The following is a 7,709-nucleotide window of genomic DNA, read 5'->3' as shown; positions in this document are numbered from 1 at the left end:
ATGTGGAATCACATAGGAAACCAATAGATGTATCTGCTCTTTTTTTAAAATTTTATATCTGCTCTTTTTATTTCAATCTGTTTGCTACAATTTTAAATTCATTTGGTTGTAAACTATGAGTTTTTTTATTTATTGTGTTGTAAAACTAGGTGACTTATTTGTTTAATCATGTGCAATGTTTTATTTTATTTGTTTGATTAATATGCATATAATGTCTAATGGCACAAAAAAAACCAATGAGGGGGACCAAATGGGACGAGCTGTTGGGCGCACTACCCAGAAATGCGCGGACAAGGGCGGACGTCGTGCCTACAGCTAACCCAAAAGGATAAAAAGCAGACAAAATCCGCGTGCGCCTTGGATTTGGCCTAACTAACTAGGTGATTCCAACTAATAGCATCTCCACCATCTCTACTTTCCCTAATAAAATCTAGCTATAGGAAAAGTTGATACAAAAATTGCACTCCAACGGTTTTTCTATACCCAATAGTTTTTAGGGTCTCACCCAAAGAACACCCCATCTTCTTCAACAGGGGAAGATTGATCTTCCCATATATCCCAAGTCACGGTGGTGGGAGCCAGCTGCCTGAAGCTTCACCGGCCGACACGCCAGAGCAGAAGCCGTTGGACGCCCATACCATCACCGGCGATCGTCGGGCCGCCGCCGAGACTGCTGCACCACCTTCTCGGCCATCCACCGCCGCCATCAGGCCCGCTGCATGATGACCCACAAGTGTAGGGGATCTATCGTAGCTTTTCGATAAGTAAGAGTGTCGAACCCAACGAGGAGCAGAAGAAAATGATAAGCAGTTTTCAGTAAGGTATTCTATGCAAGCATTAAAATTATCGGTAATAGATAGTTTTGTGATAAAGTAATTTGTAACGAGTAGCAAGTAATAAAGGTAAATAAGGTGCAGCAAGATGGCACAATCCTTTTTGTAGCAAAGAACAAGCTTGGACAAACTCTTATATCACTACTAGAATCTGCAAATAGCCCTAGGGCCTAATACCCTAAGCAAAAGGGCAAAAACACTAGGGAAACCATTTCCCCTAGTGTATACCCTAGGGAAATCGCCCTAGGGATTCAGTGGTGGGGGAATCTCGGTTTCCCTTGGGTGTCCAAGGTATACCCTAGGTAACATCTACTTTCCCTTGGGTTTCGAACTCTAGGGAAACTAGCGACATGAGGCCAGCCCCACTGACGTGTAAAGTAGGTTTCCTTTGGGTTCACTTTGTTCCCCAGGGAAATCTTCTATAACGGCAGTGAATGTTAACCCATACAACCCCTTGAGTTTAGGAACCCTAAGGAATCATTACTTATAAATAGTATGGTAAAAACACACACTTTCGTTGTATTTGCACAAATGTATAATAATTCTACATAATCACTCCAGAAAGTTGAAGACACAAAAGGGACGCGCGCGCACATACACACACACACATATATATTAACCCTCATCATTTTACATGACAACAACCAGGAGCTTACAAAAGTACCCTACACTTCACAAAGTGTCATCTAACTAGGATTGTCACACACTATGAATCATGTAAGTCACTGATCCAAGAGATCACAACCATTAGCATGTGCATGGCCAAGACGAGAAGTGTCAGGTTGCACTTAATTAAGTATGCATATCCTAGTAACAAGCATTGGCTTCCAATTAATCAACGCAAAAAGTTTATGCCACTTCCTTCACCACCGCAAGAGACATCTCAAAAAGGAGGTAGTTCGTCACCAGGCAGAGAGAAATTTCCAGTTTGCGTCAAACAACCCAGCAAACATTCCATCTTCTGCTCCACGTGATGTATTATTCATATTTTCAGCACCATTAGTTGATTCACCAGTGGAGGGCTGCAGAAATGTCCTTTTAAGAATCTTGAAATATCAAATTATAAATAATGACTACAAAAATCCTTAGTTGATTCAACAACAAGATAGATGTTAAACTATGTAGCGATGATGGGCGTGCATTGTTATATATAATTTTGCATCACAAAGTTTGCCATCAAACAACACAATGCTCATAATGAACGGAAAGATTTACCCTATGTAGCAATTGAACCATGGCTAAGAAAACCCTTTTGTGTGTATTTTTTCTTACAATGTACTTAACATATTTTAATAAAGATGGTAAGCAACACATCACTGAAATGTCCTGGACTGCTCTAGCTTAATGTACATTGATAGAAAAGGCTCAAGCTACTACAAATACCACAAATGCCTCCTCCTTTTCAATTAAGGACCTAGAGAAGAGCACATAGGAGAGGTAGTACCATAGCTTCAAGGCTGTTGTGTGATTAGTTGTAACATATTGTGTGGGCCAAATAGCTTCAACACAATAGCAACAAAAAAACGGATACACATTTGCTGTATAGTGCAACCTATTCCTTTTCTTTTCTTATTTGGCCGATCTGGTGTTATTGCCTTCGAAAGAAATATGTACACACCATTTCCGGAGAAAAGATCGGAGACGAAGAGGTTAATGTTGAAAAAGTTGGAGGTGGAGGTATAACAATACATGGAATCTCAGGCCCTTGAATTCCTTGAAGGGATGCGATGGTCTGAAATTTTTGATACAAATTAGAAAGCTATATCAAATGGCTTTACACACCATAAGAAACTTATGCAGACCACCAAGGCTACTCTCCGCTGTAGTCTGGACAGAATTGTTAGCACACCATTTGGCTTTCTCACATTTTTTTCCTCAATGTATGTAATTCTAACCAGTGCCTAGCACAAGAAAATAGATATAAGTTAAACACATCCCAAGGTATCTCATAGTGTAATATGTCAAACACCTCAAGGTGTGCCAAACAATAATGCATGGATTAAATGATAACTCATGTGTCCCGATCAGATCTAATCAATGGACGTTTAGACTCATTTGCAATAGGCAGTGGAAGTTCTGCAGAACCTCTAAGAATTTGGGGGGTGGAAGCCACTCGTCATCCTGTAAAATTGAATTCAGATGCATTAGTAAGGTCCACAAAAACACACAACTAAAATTACACATTTTTGAGTTGGCATAAGTATAGCAGAAGAGTATATGTGCATAAAGTCATAAAATAACTAGAGATAAATATAACCACGAGAGATACAATTGTAAGTTCGGCACAAAGGGAAACAACCAGAAAATCATCAATGTCCAGATTTAAAAATACATGGAGGAAAAATGTCACCTCAGACAAAAGAAAACTATTAGAAATCATCAATTGCTTCATGAGATAATTGCAAGTCCAGAATTATCGTCAAATGGGAATTATCGTCAAGCTAGTTCTCATTACGATCATATGATTCATGTTCGGTACTTTGATAATCTGATATGTGGGTGGACCGGTGCTTGGGTACTGTCCTTACTTGGACAAGCATCCCACTTATGATTAACCCCTATTTCAAGCATCCGCATCTACAACCGAAGTATTAAGGTAAACCTAACCATAGCATAGAACATATGGATCCAAATCAGCCCCTTACGAAGCAACGCATAAACTAGGGTTTAAACTTCTGTCACTCTAGCAACCCATCATCTACTTATTACTTCCCAATGCCTTCCTCTAGGCCCAAACAATGGTGAAGTGTCATGTAGTCGACGTTCACATGACACCACTAGAGGGATGACAACATACATCTCATCAAAATATCGAACGAATACCAAATTCACATGACTACTAATAGCAAGACTTCTCCCATGTCCTTAGGAACAAACGTAACTACTCACAAAGCATATTCATGTTCATAATCAGAGGGGTATTAATATGCATAATGGATCTGAACATATAATCTTCCACCAAGTAAACCAACTAGCATCAACTTGTTGGGTTTCGTAGTAATTTCAAAAAATTTCCTACGCACACGCAAGATCATGGTGATGCATAGCAACGAGAGGGGAGAGTGTTGTCTACGTACCCACGCAGACCGACTGCGGAAGCGTTGATACAACGTAGAGGAAGTAGTCGTACGTCTTCACGATCCAACCGATCAAGCACCGAAACTACGGCGCCTCCGAGTTCAAGCACACGTTCAGCTCGATGACGATCCCCGGACTCCGATCCAGCAAAGTGTCGGGGAAGAGTTCCGTCAGCATGACGGCGTGGTGACGATCTTGATGCACTACAGCAGCAGGGCTTCGCCTAAACTCCGCTACAGTATTATCGAGGAATATGGTGGCTGGGGGCACCGCACACGGCTAAGGAATAGATCACGTAGATCAACTTGTGTGTTCTAGGGTGCCTCTACCTCAGTATATAAAGGACTAGAGGGGGGGAGGCTGGCCGGCCACAGGAGGCGCGCCAGGAGAGTCCTACTCCCTCTGGGAGTAGGATCCCCCCCAATCCTAGTTGGAATAGGACTCCTTGAGAGGGGAAAGAGAGAGAGGGGGCCGACCACCTCTCCTAGTCCTAATAGGACTAGGGGAAGGGGGGAGGCGCACAGCCACCTTGGGCTGCCCCTTTCTCCTTTCCACTAAAGCCCACTAAGGCCCATATAGCTCCCGGGGGGTTCCGGTACTCCGGTAAAATCCCGATTTCACCCGGAACACTTCCGATATCCAAACATAGGCTTCCAATATATCAATCTTTATGTCTCGACCATTTCGAGACTCCTCGTCATGTCCGTGATCACATCCGGGACTCCGAACAACCTTCGGTACATCAAAATGCATAAACTCATAATATAACTATCATCGTAACCTTAAGCGTGCGGACCCTACGGGTTCGAGAACAATGTAGACATGACCGAGACATGTCTCCGGTCAATAACCAATAGCGGGACCTGGATGCCCATATTGGCTCCTACATATTCTACGAAGATCTTTATCGGCCAGACCGCATAACAACATACGTTGTTCCCTTTGTCATCGGTATGTTACTTGCCCGAGATTCGATCGTCGGTATCCAATACCTAGTTCAATCTCGTTACCGGCAAGTCTCTTTACTCGTTCTGTAATACATCATCCCGCAACTAACTCATTAGTTGCAATGCTTGCAAGGCTTATGTGATGTGCATTACCGAGAGGGCCCAGAGATACCTCTCCGACAATCGGAGTGACAAAACCTAATCTCGAAATACGCCAACCCAACATGTACCTTTGGAGACACCTGTAGTACTCCTTTATAATCACCCAGTTACGTTGTGACGTTTGGTAGTACCCAAAGTGTTCCTCCGGTAAACGGGAGTTGCATAATCTCATAGTTACAGGAACATGTATAAGTCATGAAGAAAGCAATAGCAACATACTAAACGATCGGGTGCTAAGCTAATGGAATGGGTCATGTCAATCAGATCATTCTCTTAATGATGTGATCCCGTTAATCAAATAACAACTCATTGTTCATGGTTAGGAAACATAACCATCTTTGATTAACGAGCTAGTCAAGTAGAGGCATACTAGTGACACTTTGTTTGTCTATGTATTCACACATGTATTATGTTTCCGGTTAATACAATTCTAGCATGAATAATAAACATTTATCATGATTATAAGGAAATAAATAATAACTTTATTATTGCCTCTAGGGCATATTTCCTTCACAACTACCAGGAGTAATCAACACTACTAGCAAACCACAGGTAGCAATATGAGGTTTGGATACAAAGGTTCCGCCTCGTGGCGGTGAGTCTCATCCCGAAAGCTGGCTTTTGATTTTTTTCCTCGACGAAAGACTCCATATAGCAGAAGATGGGCATCGGAGGGCCACCAGGGGGGCCACGAGGCAGGGGGCGCGCCCCCCACCCTCGTGGCTGGTGTGTGGCTCCCTTCTGGTACTTCTTGCGCTCAGTATTTTTTATATATTCTGGAAATAACTTTCGTGAAGTTTCAAGACTTTTGGAGCTGTGCAGAATAGGTCTCTAATATTTGCTCCTTTTTCAGCTCAGAATTCCAGCTGCCGGCATTCTCCCTCTTTGTGTAAACCTTGTAAAATAAGAGAGAATAGGTATAAGTATTGTGACATAATGTGTAATAACAGCCCATAATGCAATAAATATCGATATAAAAGCATGATGCAAAATGGACGTATCAACTCCCCCAAGCTTAGACCTCGCTTGTCCTCAAGCGAAAGCCGAAATCAAAAAATATGTCCACATGTTTAGAGATAGAGGTGTCGATAAAAATAAAATACGGACATGAGGGCATCATGATCATTCTTGGAACAACAATATATATATATATATATATTGTCATATGATCTCTTATGCCAAAGTAACAATTCAATCACAATTTCAAGTATGAATCATAAACTTCATTGAGAACCAACAAACTCTAATCTCAGTCATCGAGGCAATTGCAATTTATCATAACATAGGAAAGAGTCAATATAAGAGCTTTTCAGCAAGTCCACATATTCAACCATCTTTTAGTCTTTCACAATTGCTAACACTCACGTAGTATTTATGGGCATGAAGTTTTAATCGGACACAGAGAAAGATAGCGGCTTATAGTTTTGCCTCCCAACGTTTTACCTCAAGGGTAATGTCAACAATAATAGTTCATGAAGACTCACATCCGATTAGCTATATATATCAGGATCTTTCCAACACACTATGCTTGCCAAAGGATAAAAATGTAAAAAGGAAAGGTGAAGATCACCATGACTCTTATGTAAGGTAGAAGATAAAAGTAAAAGATAGGCCCTTCGCAGAGGGAAGCAAAGGTTGTCATGCGCTTTTATGGTTGGATGCACAAAATCTTAATGCAAAAGAACATCATTTTATATTGCCACTTGCGATATGGACCTTTATTATGAAGGCCATTGCTTTTATTTCTTCCATATCACAAGATCGTATAAAGCTTATTTTCTCCCACATTAATAAGTCATACATATTTAGAGAGCAATTTTTATTGCTTGCACCGATGACAACTTACTTGAAGGATCTTACTCAATCCATAGGTAGATATGGTGGACTCTCATGGCAAAACTGAGTTTAGGGATATTTGGAAGGACAAGTAGTATCTCTACTTGGTGCAAAGAAATTGGATAGCATGAGAGGGAAAGGCAAGCTCAACATGTTGGATGATCCATGACAATATAATTTATCTCAGATGTAAGAAAACATAACCCATTACGTTGTCTTCCTTGTCCAACATCAACTCTTAGCATGTCATACTTTAATGAGTGCTCACAATCATAAAAGATGTCCAGTATAGTATATTTATATGAGAACCTCTCTTTCTTTATTACTTCCTATTAATTGCAACGATGACTAAAACTATGTTTGTCAACTCTCAACAACTTTTATTCATCATACTCTTTATATGTGAGCTCATTACTTTCCATAAGATCCATATGATCTCTTTGTTTCTTTTTATTCTTTCTCTTTTTATTTTATTCCCTCAAGATCATAGCGAAATAATCAAGACCTTGACTCAACACTAATCTTTATTATATAGCTCATGGACTCGATTACATAGAGGGATCATAAAGCAAAACTCACAACTAGATCATACGAAAACTTTATTCTACTAGATCAAGATATTATCAGAAGGATCAAACTAAGAAAAACGGTAAAGATAAAAGTGATGGTGATACGATACCGGGGCACTCCCCCAAGCTTGGCAGTTGCCAAGGGGAGTGCCCATACCAATGTGATCATGTCTCCTTCTTCGGAGGTGGTGATGTGATATTCTTGGCGATGATGCCCCTCAGGATATGATTCTCTTCCTCGAGCTTATTGACTTGCTGCTTGAGGTTCATTATTTCCTTACGGA

Source organism: Triticum urartu, chromosome 6, assembly GCF_003073215.2.
Source record: "Triticum urartu cultivar G1812 chromosome 6, Tu2.1, whole genome shotgun sequence".
Lineage (NCBI taxonomy): Eukaryota > Viridiplantae > Streptophyta > Magnoliopsida > Poales > Poaceae > Triticum > Triticum urartu.
The sequence above is the reverse complement of the archived record's forward strand: the minus strand, read 5'-3'. Positions refer to the sequence as shown.